General features: G+C 36.5%; 1 long non-coding RNA gene and 1 pseudogene across 1 annotated transcript in view; both read left to right on the top strand.

The window, feature by feature from the left end:
• The window catches only part of LOC112926577 (uncharacterized), a 459,344-nt gene that overhangs the window by 332,413 nt on the left and 110,591 nt on the right, over window positions 1–16,340 (top strand). The gene's annotated exons all lie outside the window — the stretch shown is intronic.
• Window positions 9,377–11,037, top strand: LOC112926486 (ribosomal L1 domain-containing protein 1-like; annotated as a pseudogene).

The following is a 16,340-nucleotide window of genomic DNA, read 5'->3' as shown; positions in this document are numbered from 1 at the left end:
ATTTGCTTTCAGTAATAAGCATGTATTATTTTCCTAATTTTAAAAATGTATTTGAAGTAGTGGTCCTCTTGCATAATGAAAACTTTAGGGAAATTTATATTTTATCTTTGTACCTGTACATGCAAGTCATTAATTTTTGAGGAAGTAAATCATTTGGATGCAACTCTGCTAAAAGCTTTCTATCATTCAAAAAGTGGTAAAACATCCATGAGTATGACAGAATTTGATTAAAAATGATGGTATTTTAAAAATATGATAGTATTTATGTGTACTAGCTAACCTACTCAAGCCACAAAATCTATAGTAAGACCTTTTTGTGTCAAAAGTTCTGAGAAGTGAGTGAGTGTGTGTGTGTGTGTGTGCGTGTGTGTTGGGGAGATGGACTGTGAGGTGGTTGGGAACTCTGCAGTCTTTCAAATGTAGGCATGAGGTCCTTTTTAGCTCTGGGTATTTTTAGCAGGGTAGGGAACAGTGGCTGGCTTAAATTATGGCTGTGGTTCTTCCTGGTAGAAGGTGCTATTTCTTCTGGAAGAGCCTATGGGCCTCTGGAAAGGAATCAGGCTTGCAGCTACTGCTATGATATGGACACACTCTGCAATTAAATTATTGTGACCAAACCAAATGACAGGGGCCTCACTTACAGAGGAAAGGTCTCTGTGATATGACTGGCCCAACTTGGTTACGTAAGTATCATATGGAAACAGTAGTTGGATACTTGAAAAGGGTAGGCAACATTCAAATCTTTCATATTTGGCTTTGTAATCCGTGATATTATTATTTTTCTAGCACATTTGCTTTCCTAATTGTGTTTTGCTTGGATTCATATTAAAAAGCGTTTGTCTTCCCTGAGCACACACCAGCTGGGTAGTGGGAGGAAAGGGCCTTGAAGCTAACCAGGCAGTGGGGCAATACAGCTCTAAGATTCAAAATTAGTCATGAATAATTCACAAAGCAGATAATCCACCCATGGATAAACAAAAGGTACTGGACTCATCCCAGGATTATTTTATCCCCTGTTCTAATTCTTAAACTACTAAATTTTTCTTTACCTTTTTTTTTTACACTGGTTAACAGATACACTAAGGTATTTTATTCAAGGATTTTTAATTAGAATTTATAGCTCTTTAAAAACAAAATATTTATTGTTTTCTCTTGGTTATATTTCCTTTTTATTTGAAAGAAAGATCTCACATACATATGTGTAAATAGCTACTAAGGCTAAGGTTAATATGTCTTTGGGATCTAGCAAGTTGTGGATATTGGATTTTCATCTAATTTGCCATTCAACTAGGAGACAATTGTTTAGCCCTTCTGTGTTTCAGCTACTTCCTCCAAATCATAGATGAAAATAACAGAACCTTTAAAAGACATTATGAGTATTAATAAAGTAACATAAGTGTCTGAGAGCAATAAACAAAAGGTACTATAAGTACTATTGTTTTATTTTTTCCTTTGCATATTTCCATTGCCATATATCAGCCTTATTTAGGGTGCCAGGATAATTTTTGCTACAATTATTGTTTTATATTCACTAAACAACAGCAGTATTTTTGCTGTTTGTGCAATATAGTCATGCAATATATTACTTTAGGAAAATGCACTGCCTGTCCTGGGGCTGGTAAATTATAGAACAATAGAAAAAATCTGTGAAATACAAAGTACTGTTTGGTAGTGAGTTATTCCATTAAAATAAAAAGGCAATGACAGCTTTTCTCCTCCTTCCTTCCTTTCTTCCTCTTCTCTCTCTCTCTCTCTTTCTATCTTTTGCTCTTTAAATTTTAATTCCAGTATAGTTAACATACAGTGCCATATTCGTTTCAGGTGTACAGTATAGTGACTCAGCACTCCTCTACCTTACAAACTGCTCGTCATAATAAATGTACTCTTAATCCCCTTCACCTATTTCCCTCATCCCCCTACCTACCTCCCCTCTAGCAACCATTAGTTTGTCTCTATACTGAGTCTGTTTTTTTACTTTGTTTCTTTGTTTTCTTTTTCTTTTTTTTTTTTAATTCTACATTTGAGTAAAATCATATGGTATTTGTCTTTCTCTGACTGATTTATTTGACTTAGCATTTTCTCCTCTGGATCCATCCATGTCATTATAAATGGCATGATTTCATTCTATTTTATGGCTAAGTTATATTCCATTGTGTGTGTGTGTGTGTGAGAGTGTGTGTGTGTGTGTGTGTATCACATCTTCATCTGTCAATGGACACTTGGACTGCTTCCATAATTTGGCTATTTTAAATAACACTGCCATAAACATAGGGGTGCATATCTCTTTTCAAATTAGGGTTTTCATTTTCTTTGGGTAAATAGCCAGTGGTGGAATTACTGGATAGCATGGCATTTCTAATTTTTTGAGAGAGAGAGAGCATGCATGCAAGTGAGCACAAGCAGTGGGTGAGGGGCAGAGGGAGAGAGAGAGAATCCTAAGTGGCTCCATGCCCAAAGCAGAGCCCAATTAAGGGGCTCTGAGATCATGACCTGAACTGAAATCAACACTTGGAGGCTTACCTGACTGAGCTCCCCAGGACCCCCCTTTTTTCAGTGGTTCCAAGTTTAATCAAGGATGCAAAGGGGGCTGCACTGCCGCTCAGTGAGGACCCCAAGGTGGTGAGCAGTCTGGGCCCCACGTGGATAATTTACTTTTTGCAACTGAATAGAGGAATATAGCATAACCAGAAACAGTGTTAAGGCCATCCTGCTCCCATCCTGGACCTGGGTGGCGAGGAGGGACACAGGGGCAGCTCAGCTGACTAGGCCTTCTTCTGGGGATAGGTCACCCCCACCCTTTCCGTCTGGGAGCCTCCCCACTCACCTGCCCTTCTGAATCCAATTTTGAATTTTTTGAGGAACCTCCATACTGTTTTCCAATGTAACTGTACCAGTTTGCTTTTCTGCCGATAGTGCACCTGAGTTACATTTTCTCCACATCCTCACCAACACTTGTCATTTCTTATGTTTTTTATTTAGCCATTTTAACAGGTGTGAGGTGATATTTCATTGTGCTTTTGATTTCCATTTCCCTGATGATAAGTGATATTGAACATCTTTTCATGTGTCTGCTGGCCATCCATATGGAGAAATACTTGTTCATATCTTCTGCCCATTTTAATTATTATTTTTGGTGTTGAGTTGCATAAGTCCTTTATATAGTTTGGATACTAACCCTTTATCAGATATGTTGTTTGCAAATATCTTCTCCCATTTGGTAGGTTGTCTTTCAGCTTTGTTGATGGTATCCTTTGCTATGCAGATTTTATTTTGATGTAATCCCAATAGTTTATTTTTGCTTTTGTTTCCCTTGCCTCATGAAACGTATCTAGAAAAATGTTGCTACTGCTAATATCAGAGATATTACTGCCTGTGTTCTAGGATTTTTAAGATTTCAAGTCTCACATTTAGGTCTTTAATCCTTTTTGAGTTTATTTTTGTGTATGGTGTAAGAAAATGATCCAGTTTCATCCTTTAGCATGGAGCTGTCCAGTTTTTCCATTCCTTTTTTGAAGAGAATTTTTCCTGTGGCATATCCTTGCCTCCTTTCTCAAAGATTAATTGACCATATAATTGTGGGTTTATTCCTGTACTCTGTTCTAATGATCTGTCAGTTTTTGTACCAGTACTATATTGTTTTGATTACTATAGTTTTGGAGTATATCTTGAAATCTGGGATTAGGCTAACTCCAGTTTTCTTCTTCTTTTTCAAGATTGCTTTGCCTAGTTGAGTCTTTGTGGTTCCATACAAGTGTTAGGGATTATTTGTTCTAGTTCTGTGAAAAATGCTGTTGGTATTTTGAAAGGGATGGCATTAAATCTGTAGATTGCTTTGAGCAATATGGACATTTTAACAATATCTGTTCTTCTAATCTATGAGCATGGAATATCTTTCTGTCTATGTTGTCTTCAATTTCTGTCATCAGCGTTTCATAGTTTTCAGAGTATAGATCTTTCACCGCACCTCCTTGATTAAGTTTCTTTTTAGATGTTTTATTATTTTTGGTGCAATTGAAAATGGGATTTTATTACTTTCTCTTTCTTCTACTCCATTATTAGTGTAAGGAAATGTAACAGATTTCTGTATATTGATTTTGTATCCTGAAACCTTCCCGAATTTACTTATCAGTTCTAGCAATTTTTTGGTGGAGTCTTTAGGAATTTCTCTATATCACATCATCTACAAATAGTGAAATTTTCTTACTGATTTGGATGCATTTAATGTCTTTTTCTTGCTTGATTGCTGTGGCTAAGACTTCCAGTACTATGTTGAATAAAATGGTGAGAGTGGGCAGTCCTGTCATCTTCCTGACTCAACTTCTTCACCATTAACTATGATGTCACCTATGGATTCTTCATATATGGCCTTTATTGTGTTGAGGTATATTACCTCTTAACCTCCTTTTTGAGATTTTTTTTTCTATCATGAATGGATATTGTATTTTGTCAAGTGCTTTTTCTTGCTATTGCAATATATCACACTGATTGATTTGCAAAAATTGAATAATCCTTGCATCCCAGGAATAAATCCCACTTGATTGTAGTGAAATGATTTTTTTAATGTATTGTTGGATTTGGTTTGCTAATATTTCTGTGGATTCTGTGTCTCTATTCATCAGAAATATTGATTTCTAGTTCTGTTTTTTTTCTAAGGTGTTTATCTGGCTTCAGTAACAGGTAATACTGGCTTTGTAGAGTGAATTTAGAAGCTTTCCTTCCTCTTATGTTTTGGAAAGGTTTGATATGTATTAACTCTTTTTAAATGTTTGCTAGAATTCATCTATGAGGCCAAAAGGTCCTGGACTTTTGTTTGTTGAGTTTTTTGTTTTTTTTTTTTTTTTTGATTACTGATTCAATTTCATTGCTGGTCATCAGTATGTTCAAATTTTCTATTTCTTCCTGATGCAGTTTTGGTAGGTTATATATTTTTAGGAATTTATGCATTTCTTATAGTTTGTACAATTTGTTGGCCTATAATTTTTCATAATACTCTTATAATGTTTGTATTTTTGTGGTGTTGGTCGTTATTTCTTCTCTTTCACTTGTTATTTCGCTTATTTGAGTCCTCTCTCTTTCTGTCTCTTTGTCTTTTTTTAGTGAGTCTGCCTATCTATCAATTTTACTGATCTTTTCAATAAACCAGGTCCTGACTTCACTGATCAGTTCTATTGTTTTGAATTTTACTTTCTACTTTATTTCTGCTCTAATCACTATTTCCTTCTTTCTACTTGTTTTGGATTTTGTTTGTTTTTCCATTTCTAGGTTCTTTAGGTATAAGGCTATGCTGTTTTAATATTTCTCTTGTTTCTTGAGGTAGGCCTGTATTGCTAAAAACTTCCCTCTTAGAACAGCTTTTGCTATATCCCAAATCTTTTGGACCATTGTGTTCTCATTTTCATTTGTCTCCATGTATTTTTTATTTTTTCTTTAATTTCTTGGTTCAGTTATTCTTCTTTTAGTAGCATGCTATTTAACCTCCATGTGTTTGTGGTCTTTCCAGATTTTTTTCTTGTGGTTGATTTCTAATTTCACAGTGTTGTGATCCAAAAAAGATGCATGGTATGACTTCAGTCTTTTTGAATTTGTTGAGGCTTGCTTTGTGATTTATATGTGATCTATTCATGTGCACTTGAAAAGAATGTGTATTCTCCTATTTTAGGATGGAATATTCCGAATATATCTGTTAGATCCATTTAGTCCAATGTACTATTCAAAGCCACTATTTCCTTGTTGATTTTCTGTTTGAATAATTTATTCATTATTTTAAGACCCCTACCCCAATAGAAGGGGCCTTAAAAATCTCCTACTATTATTTTATTACTAATGATTACTTCTTTTATGTTTCCTGTTAGCTGTTTTGTGTACACCCATGTTGGGTGCAAAAATATTTACCATTGTTATAGCTTTCTTTGGAATGTTCCCTTCATGACTGATTAGATAGTGTCTTTCTTTGTATTTTGTTACAATCTTTGTTTCAAAGTCTATTTTGTCTCATGTAAGTATTGCTACTCTGGCTTGCTTTTCACTTCTATTTGCATGAAAAATGCTTTCCCATCCCTCACTTTGAATCTGCATGTGTCTTTAGGTCTGAAATAAATCTCTTATAGGCATGATATAGATGAGTCTTGATTCTTTAACCATTCCTTATCTTTTGGTTGGAGCACTTAGTCCATTTATATTTAAAATAATTATTAATAGGTATATATTTACTCCCATTTTATTACTTGTTTTATGGTTATTTTTGTAGTTCTTTGTTCCTTCTCTTGCTCTCTTCTCTCGTGGTTGGCTGGCTTTCGGTAGCAATATACTTGGATTCCTTTTTCTTTATTTTTTGCATATATATTAGTGGTTTTCATTTATGGTTATCAGTAGGTTTGTAATATAACACCTTCTGCATATAGCAGTCTATATTAAGTTGATGGTTGCTTAAGTTGTAACCTTTTTTTACTCCTCTCGTACCCACCCCATGCTTTAGGTATATAGTGTCATATTTTACATCCTTTTATTTTGTGAATCCCTTGACTGATATTTATTGATATACTTATTGTACTGCTTTTGTTTTTGCTACTTTTCTTGCTCCTACTTGCGGTATTTCCTTTCCATTCAAATAATCCCCTTTAACATTTCTTATAGGGCTGGTGGAGTGGTCATGAATTTTTGTTTGTCTGTGAAATGATCTCTTCTTCTATTTTGAACAATAGCCTTGCTGGATAGAGTATTCTTGACTGCAGGGTTTTTTTTCCTTTCAGCACTTTGAATATATCATGCCACTTTCTTCTGGCCTGCAAAATTTCTGCTGAAAAATCCACTGATAGGTTTCCTTTGTATGTAATTGCTTTCTTTTTTCTTGCTGTATTTATTTATTTATTTGTTTATTTGTTTATTTATTATTATTATTTATTTATAGAGATGGGGAGAGAGGTGGAGGGAGAGGGAGGGAGAGAATCCTAAGCAGGCTCCATGGCCAGTGTAGAGCCTGATGCTGGGCTCAATCTCACAACCCGAATATCATGACCTCAGCCAAAATCAAGAGTTGGACACTTAACCAACTGAACCACCCAGGTGCCCTTCTCTCTCTCTGTCTTTAAAATTTTCTATTTGTAACTACTTTTTGCCATTTAGTTACTGTATGTCTTAGTGTAGACCTCCTTGGATTGATTTTGTTTGGGGCTCTGTGTGCCTCCTGGATCTGGATGTTTGTTTCCTTTCCCAGATTCTTGAACTTTTCAGCTACTACTTCTTCAAGTAAGTTTTCTGCCACTTATCTCTCTTCTCTTTCCGGGATCCCTATAATGTCAATGCTTATTATGCTTGATGTTGTGGCTGAGTTCCCTAAGTCTATTTTCATTTTCTATTATTATCTTGTCCCTATCCTATTCAGTTTGTTTGCTTTGCATTACTCTGTCCTCTAGGTCACTGATCCTTTCTTCTGCTTCCTCTAGTCTGTTTAGTCCATCTAGTGTATTTTTAATTTTAGTTATTGAGTTGTTCATCTCTGATTGGTTTCTTTGTTTTCTATCACTCTGTTAAGTGTCTCACTGAGGTCCACCACTTTTTTTCTCAAGTTCAGTGAGTCTTTGTAACCTTTACTTTAGATTTTCTATCAAGCACATCATTTATCCCTCTTTCATTTAGCTCTCTTGTGATTTTGTTCTGTTCTTTCATTTGGCACATATCCCTCTGTCTCCTCATTTATCTAAATTTCTGTATCTGTCTATGTGAAGTCAGCTATGTCTTTTGCTCTCGAAAATAGTGGCCTTCTGAAGAGGAGGTCCTCTAGTGCCCTACAGTGCAATGTTCCCTGTTCACCAGAACTGTTACTTCAGGAGTGTCTCCTCTGTGTGTTGTGTGTGCCCTACTGTTGTGATTAAGTTACTTTTACCTTCAGCCCAGTCTTCTGCAGTGGCTCTCTTTGCCTATTGTGGGCAGGATTTAGTCCCTGTGTTGTTAGTAAGCCAGTCTGGGGCATCCCTGGGCTTAAGTTGAGTAAGACCAGACATTTTTCAGAGATGCAGTAACACTGACCTGCAGAGTGCTTTATCTGAGAAATTTTCATTGGTGGGTAGGGCTTGTAATCTGACCAGACGTCTGTCCCCAAACCACTGCTAAGGCCACAATTGGACTGGTGTGTGTGGTTATCTTCCTTCCCTGACCAAGAGTCACTTTGCAGTGGTACTGGTGCTATCTGGGCTTCTTGTACTCTGTCAGGTTTGGGCACTACCTTGGATGGGCTTTAGCCAAGGGCATATTGGAGGTTCAAAGGAGAACGCGGGTGCAGGGTACATGATGTCAGCAATTCCTCACAAATTTACCGCAGGAGGGGACCTGCAGCCTCTAGGGACCAAGGAAGGCTAAGCTGGAAGGGGTGGATCCACAGAAGAGTGTGGAGGCAGGGCATATGGTGTTGGCAAGTTTTGTGCAGTTCTGCTCTGGGAGGAGACCTCGAACTAAGGCCCAGCAGGAGGCGGTGTGTCCACAGGAGAATGCTAGGGTGGGACACGCTCTTAGCAATGCAGATAGCAGGTACTGTAGTGGCACTGGTTCTCACAGATGTCCATATGTCTAGGCTGGGGTGTGAGGGAGGGAAATGGTCCCCACCAGCTCCTTTGTTCTTGAAGAACTCTCCCAATATCCCAGCTCCTCTAGTACATGCACTAATTATAAAAACTTGCAAAAATTGGTCCCTGATTTTTTAAACCAAGTGTTATGGGGATTCATCTTCCCCATGCAAGTTCCTCATGCCTGGGGTGCCTGGGACAGGGGTTTCTTTTATTCCTCTCTTTGCACTGCACTGTCCCTGCCTATAGGGGGCAGTCCCATGGATTCCTTTAGTTTTCATCCATGTCCCTGCCTTTCCGACCACCTTCGGGGTGGCTTCTTCTCTACTTTTAACTGTGGAGAGTCTGTTCTGCCAATCTTTGGATCCTTTTCTGGGTTATTTACACTGATGTAAGTATTATCTAGTTGTATCCCTAGGACAGGGTGAGGTTAGGATTCTCCTACTTTGCCATCTTTCCTGGAAGTCCTTTCTCTTCTTTTTAAAATGCTTTCTTGTTTTAATAGGTGAAGGGATATTGATAACATAAATGTTCATATGTCACATATTTGAAATCTGCAGAATACTTCCCTCTTTTGTGGACCATTTTAAGGGAGTTTGAAATTAAGGTTGTCATCCACTGACAAAACTTATTTAGTTCTGTGTCCAACTTATTTTCCATTCTGGGTGTATATACACATTTGGATAATTTTTCCTTTGAAACACCGCTCAATGTCCTTCCACCCACAGTAATTCCTTCCAATATTGAAAGCGAATTTAAATATCTTGTTTAGGAGCCAGCCCTGGGTACTGCACACACTTTCAAGAGGCAAGAGAAGTATGGAGGGTTGAGCTTCCACCACACTGTCATCCTCAGCCACAGCCTCAGCCTCTGCTCCAGCTAACCTGGCCTGCCTGGAGCAGCTGGACAAAGGGCAGATTAGAAAAGTGGTGGAAGCTCTGTTGGCACACTCCAGGTCCAGGAAGAACGCAAATGGATTGCTTTTGAATGAGAATGAAAATCTCTTTTTAATGGTAGTATTATGGAAGATTCCAAGTAAAGAACTGAGGGTCAGACTGCCCTTGCTTCATGGTATTCGATCAGATTTAACAGATACTTGTTTACTTCCCCAGGATGAACCCAATTTAACTCCTGAAAAGACAGAACGGTTTTACAAGAAGCTTTTGAACAAGCATGGAATTAAAACTGTTTCTTAGATTATCCCCCTCCAAACTCTAAAAAAGGCATATAAAGCTGATGAAGCCAAGCTGTGCCTCTTGGGAAGTTTTGACTTCTTCCTTACTGATGTGAGAATCAGGTGGCTCTTACCATTACACCTCGGGAGACATTTCTACCACGGAAAGAACATGCTGGTACCTGTGAACCTTCTGGCCAAGAATGTATCCAGGGAGATTAATGAATGCATAGGTAGCACTGTCTTAAACATCTCTAAAACTGGTTCTTGCAATACTATCCATGCTGGCCACACTGGAATGGAGGTTGAACACATCATTGATAACATCATCTCTGTGATGAAGAGGCTTTCACAAAAGTTGCCAGAGAAGTGGGAGAGCATGAAACTCTTTTATGTGAAGACGGAGACGTCAGCTTCCTTGCCTGTCTTTTCCTCATTTGTCAGCTGTCAGGATGAAGCCAAGGGAATATGCACTCCTAGTCAGAAGAAAAAGGAAGCAAGCAAACAACAACAATAACAACAAAAAGAGTATCATGAAAAACAAAAAGAGAACAAAACAAAAGGCATATGAAACAGGCTAAAAAGGCTGCATCGGCCCAGAAGGAAGGGGACGCAGACCCCAAAACTAGTGATGCTGCTGTGAAGGACCCTGACCCCCACCCCCAGAAGGAGAAGATGCAGGCTCCTGAGAAGAGGCTGGTAGAGGAAAAACCCAGCATAAGGTGTAAGACGAGTCCAAAGACGAGATCCTGCTCATACCAATAGGGACTCCAGCAAAAGAAAGCATAGAGATGCAAAACCATGCCGCAGGAAAGAAGTCTCAGAAAAAGAGGCCTGGTCCCAACACACCCCGTGAAAAGAAGAGAAAGGGGGGAATCCCTGGGTGGCGCAGCGGTTTAGCGCCTGCCTTTGGCCCAGGGCGCGATTCTGGAGTCCCGGGATCGAGTCCCACGTCGGGCTCCCGGCATGGGGCCTGCCTCTCTCTCTCTCTATGTTTGTCATAAATAAATAAATCTTTAAAAAAAAAAAAAAAAGAAGAATAAGAAGAAGAGAAAGGCCTTTCCGGGTTTCGAGACCCCGAAGGCTGCAGAACCCAAGACTCCAGGTAATGGCCTGGAGAAGAAGCCAAGAATCAAAGAAGAGGCAGAGAAAGAAAGAAACTCTTCACTGGGGGAAAAAGACCCAAGACAGACAACCAAAGCGCCAGGGGCCAGGTTCTTTACTACTGCTAATAAATCTGCGAAAAAAGCTCTCCATACTCCCAAGCAGTGGCCCAAAAAGTGCAAAGTACGCCAGTCAGCCTAAAAATCAAGAGACCCAAGCAGAAGGAAACATCCGAACTCTCCGAAGAGCTTTTTGAAAATGCCAGTGCCCCAGCCCCCCACCCTGCCATGCAGCCTTCTCCGGGAGGGAGGCCCAGACTTAAATATTTGTTAAAACCTCCGCAGATAATTCTGATGTATGTTCCTGAGCTAGAGAACCAGTAGTTTCGAAGTAAATCCATTTTTTTTAAGTTGCCTTCTGTGTATTGGCCAATATGACAGGGAGACTACAAATCAAAACCACAATGAGATACCACCTCACACAGTGAGAATGGAGAGAAGTAAGAAGGCAGGAAACCACAAATGTTGGAGAGGATGCGGAGAAAGGGGAACCCTCTTGCACTGCTGGTGGGAATGTGAACTGGTGCAGCCACTCTGGAAAACTGTGTGGAGGTTCCTCAAAGAGTTAAAAATAGACCTGCTCTATGACCCAGCAATTGCACTGATGGGGATTTACCCCAAAGATACAGATGCAGTAAAAAACTGAGACACCTGCACCCCGATGTTTCTAGCAGCAATGTCCACAATAGCCAAACTGTGGAAGGAGCCTCGGTGTCCATCGAAAGATGAATGGATCAAGAAGATGTGGTCTATGTATACAATGGAATATTCCTCAGCCATTAGAAAGGACAAATACCCACCATTTGCTTCCACCTGGGTGGAGCTGGAGGATATTCTGCTGAGTGAAATAAGTCAATCAATCTGAGGACAATCATCTATGGTTTCACTCATACAGGGAATATAAGAAATAGTGAAAGGGATTATAAGGGAAAGGAGGGAAAATGAGTGGGAAAAATCAGAGAGGGTGACAAAACATGAGAGACTCCTAACTCTGGAAAATGAACAATGGGGTCGTGGAAGGGGAGATGGGTAGAGGAATGGGGTAACTGAGTGGGGCACTGAGGAGGGCACTTGATAGGATGAGCACTGGGGGTTATACTATATGTTGACAAATCAAACTTCAATTAAAAATATATATATATATTAAAAAAAAGTATCCAGTAACCATTGGGCCTTATGAAAATATAAAGTTTATTTCCTCCAAATTAAGCATTATTTAAAGTATATAATGTAGAATAATTTCTCATTTTCTTTGATAGTTTAAATTTCTTTTTTTTCCAAAACTTTATTGGGCATAATTGATATACAAAAACTGCACATATTTATTTAATTTATACAATTTGAGGAATTTGGACTTTGTGACTTTTTAAAAAATGAACATAATTGTACATAAAATCATAAAATTACTACAAGTTGTTCAGTGTATTACGTTAATTCTAAGTATTAGTTCACACTTCACTCATTATTTGATAATGATATTCTGTTTGGCTTTATACTGTTTATAGATTTCAGGGAGGTACTTTTTCCTGTTCATTTAGATCAGATTTGGGAAAAAAAAATTTTTTCTGAGTAAATAAAAGATTTTCCACTTTAACTTTTATTATTGAATAATGTTTCAAATCTCAATAATCTGTTAAGCAAAGCTATAATTAAAAGAAAGCCAATTTGCTCATGGTATCATTGTATATCTATGAAACTGAGAAATATAGGTATTAGAATTATGGAACTCTATTAAAATTAATGAACACGTGACAAATATACAACAATAAGAGCTTTCTTATGGAAATGTCCTTGGTAAGTTAGAGGTTACAGTAAGAAAAATGTACTTATAAGAGGGAAATTTGGGACGCCTGGGTGGCTTAGTGGTTGAGTGTCTGCCTTCGGCCCAGGGTGTGATCCTGGAGACCTGGGATTGAGTCCCACATCAGGCTCCCTGCATGGAGCTTGCTTCTCTCTCTGCCTGTGTCTCTGACTCCCTCTGTGTCTCTCATGAATAAATAAATAAAATCTAAAAAAAAAAATAAGAGGGAAAAAACAACAAATCTAAGAGAAATCTCAACAGAATCTTAAATTTTTTTTTTAATTTTAACAGATCTTCAAATCTAACTGAAGAAAAGTAGCATTATTTTACTGAGAAATAAATGTTTAATAAATGAAAAGGAATGGCATATTCACAGATGTAAATATTACAATTATAAACCTGTTTGATGTTTCCAAATAAATTTATAGGTACAAGTAAATGTTAACCATAACTCCAATAGAGTGTTTTGAAACTGAGAAAAAAGTATAAAATTTTCATTGGAAAATAAACTGCTTAAAATAAGTAAAATGTTTTTGAAAAGGAATGATAACAAGATAGACTTAGTCTGCCTTATATTAACATGTATGACACTGTAATAGAATAGAAGAGAGCACCTTTGGAAAAAATATGGACACATCAGGAAAACAATGGATATTCTATAAACAAATTCTTCTATATATGAAAAGCTTTTATAGTAAAAGTAATATAAAAACCAGTAAAGAAGGTGAAGATTATTTATTTTTCTTTTTTCCAGTTTTATTGAGATATAGTTGACATATATCACTGTATGCAAAGTTTAAGGTGTACAGCATAATATTTTGACTTTTATATATTATGATATAATTACCACAGTAAATTTATTTAAAATCCATCATTTCATATAGATACTTAAAAAGGAGAAAAGTGTTTTTATTCTTGTGATAAGAACTCTTAGAATATACTATTCTATTAATAACTTTTAAATATATCATATAGCAGTATTAACTATAGTCATGTCATATTTAACATTACATCTTCATTATTTATTTATTTTATAACTGGAAGTTTGTACCTAGCAATGTATCTTTTTTAAAGAAATGTTGGAATGCATGAAAAAGTAAAGGGTAAAAGAAGAATCATTGTATAGAGGCAACTATTGTTAACACACTAGATATTTTCTTTAAATATTTTCTTTTACTTTTTCCCCTGACTGGAAATAACTGTTTTTTATATACCATAGGATATTAATATATGATAAATATTAAAAATTTAGACAAGATAAAAAATAAAAAGCGGAAAATAAAAAGTAGCATTATAACTAGAGATAATCCTATCATCATTTCTCCCAGATTTTTTGATGCACAGGTATAAATATACATTTTGTTTTATTTTTTAAAAGTTTAATTCCAGTGCAATTAACATACAATGTTATATTAGTTTCAGGTGTACAATATAGTGATTCAACAGTCTACTCAGTACTTAGTTCTCATCAAAGAAAGTGTACTCATAATCCTCTTCACTCGTTTTACCTATCCCCCACCCACTTCCCAGAAGATGAAGATTATTTAATAAATAATGATGAGATTTCATCCCCACTAGAACATAGTAAGATCCACAAGGCATTTTATTTAGTTTACCAGTTTCAACCAGTGTCTAGAAGATTGTCTTCATAGGATAGATGGTCATTATGTATCTGCTAAATGAAAACTGGTTTGGAAAAGTTCATTTTGATTCTCACATCACACAATATTCTGAGATTAAATCTAGACAAATTGTATAAACTCTAGGGATGCCCGGGTGGCTCAGAGGTTGAGCATTTGCCTTCTGCTCAGGGCATGATCCCAGAGTCCTGGGATCTCCCCATAAGGAGACTGTTTCTCCCTCTGCCTATATCTGTGCCTTTCTCTCTCTGTGTCTCTCATGAATGGATGAATGAATGAATAAAAAAATAAAATCTTTTTAAAAAATTGCATAAACTCTAAGAAAATAGAAATCAATCATTATCAAATCTTTTGATGGAGGAAAATTTCATAAACTTAATAGATATTATCATAAAGGAAGACTATTTTCCTTACCTATAATAAATATTGAATATTGATTATATTCAAATATAAAATAGGTCTCTGAAGTTTACAAAACTTTATAAACAAAATTAACAAGCCAAAAAAGAATTTAAAAATATTTATAACAAACCTGCAAATTAGTAGACAAGGCATTAAGCATCTATTCTGAAATGGTTAGAGGGCATGAATAGTTCAGAAAAGAGGGAGTAGGAATAGCTAAGAAACATAAAGTGTTCAAATTCTCAGGTAATGAATGAATGTGAATTAAAACAACAGTAAAACACAGACATGTAAGATTTACCTATTTAATTGTAAATATTTAAAATCGACATGATGTTCAACACTTACAGGAGGATAGTATGATAACAGGGTCACACACAAGTGTAACAAAACGTTTGTGGTCTTTGAGCCAATAATTCCACTTCTAGGAATCTAAACTAATTAAATAATTCAAAATATAGTCGAATATCCATATACAAATAAGTGACTCATTAAATGTTTAAATCAAAATAATTAAACAGAAATAAGTAAATGTCCGATAAGATAGTATGATCTAATCATGTAATTATTATGCAGTTAGTTGAGAGGAGGATTTTTTTAAATCAGAATGTTACCATGTTAAAGTGCTAACAAAAAAAAAATCAAGAAACATATGGAAACAGCAAGTATAGGTGATATAATCATTGCAAAATTATTTTATCTAATGTGTTGACCATATAATGTAAATAGTATTTTCTTCTTTATTTTTCTGAACTTTTTACATGTATTGCTTTTTTGACTAAAACAAACTTCATTCAATATCTAATAAAACATTTTAATTATGTAAAGTTTTTGATATCTAATAAATTATTAATTATGTTATGAGATCAGAACAAGTTTATTTGTATCTATGTAGAATAATGCATAAATCCAGTGGGATTTTTTAAAAGTAAATGGGATTGTGCTCCTCCCTACAAACTCTCCCAGTGGGTTACCAGCATAGATAAAATAAAACCTAAACGTCCTAACCTGCCCTCTAAACAGGAAAGGATCCACCCTGCCAAGCCTCATTTCCTGCTAGTCCTCAGTCCCCACCCCTATGTTTGCTGTTTTTAGACACATCCACTTCTTTCAACTCCCAGAAAGTGCCAGACTCCTTCCTTGGGTGCTCTTCCTTCAGCCTGAAACAGTTCTTTTTTCTTCTTTCTTAAATGACTCCTTTTCAAGCTCCAAGTCTAAACTTAAATATCATTCACAAAGGCTTTCTCTGAAACCAGCATAAATCAGGTTCTCCCTACCACGCCCTTTTTTAGGATCTATACTTATGAGATAACCAAATAAGTTGCCAGGGCGTGGGAGGGCATTGAGAAACTTTGGAATCAAATGATGATATTATTATTTATATAAAATATGTTGAATGGTGAGCTTAAATGCTCCTAGTAATAGGTTGTTTTGATGTCTTGAAGCACAGTGTTTTCTGGGCCATAATTCATGGTAGGTGGAGATGGAATCATGAAGCACTTCATCATGAATCCACCATCAGATGGCATTCCATATAATTCAAAACCACAGGCTTATCCCCTTAAGTCAATGAAGAATTAGTGTAATACCTGAGTAGGCGTG

The sequence above is a fragment of the Vulpes vulpes genome, chromosome 6 (assembly GCF_048418805.1).
Source record: "Vulpes vulpes isolate BD-2025 chromosome 6, VulVul3, whole genome shotgun sequence".
NCBI lineage: Eukaryota > Metazoa > Chordata > Mammalia > Carnivora > Canidae > Vulpes > Vulpes vulpes.
This window is presented reverse-complemented; position numbering and strand designations above follow the sequence as displayed.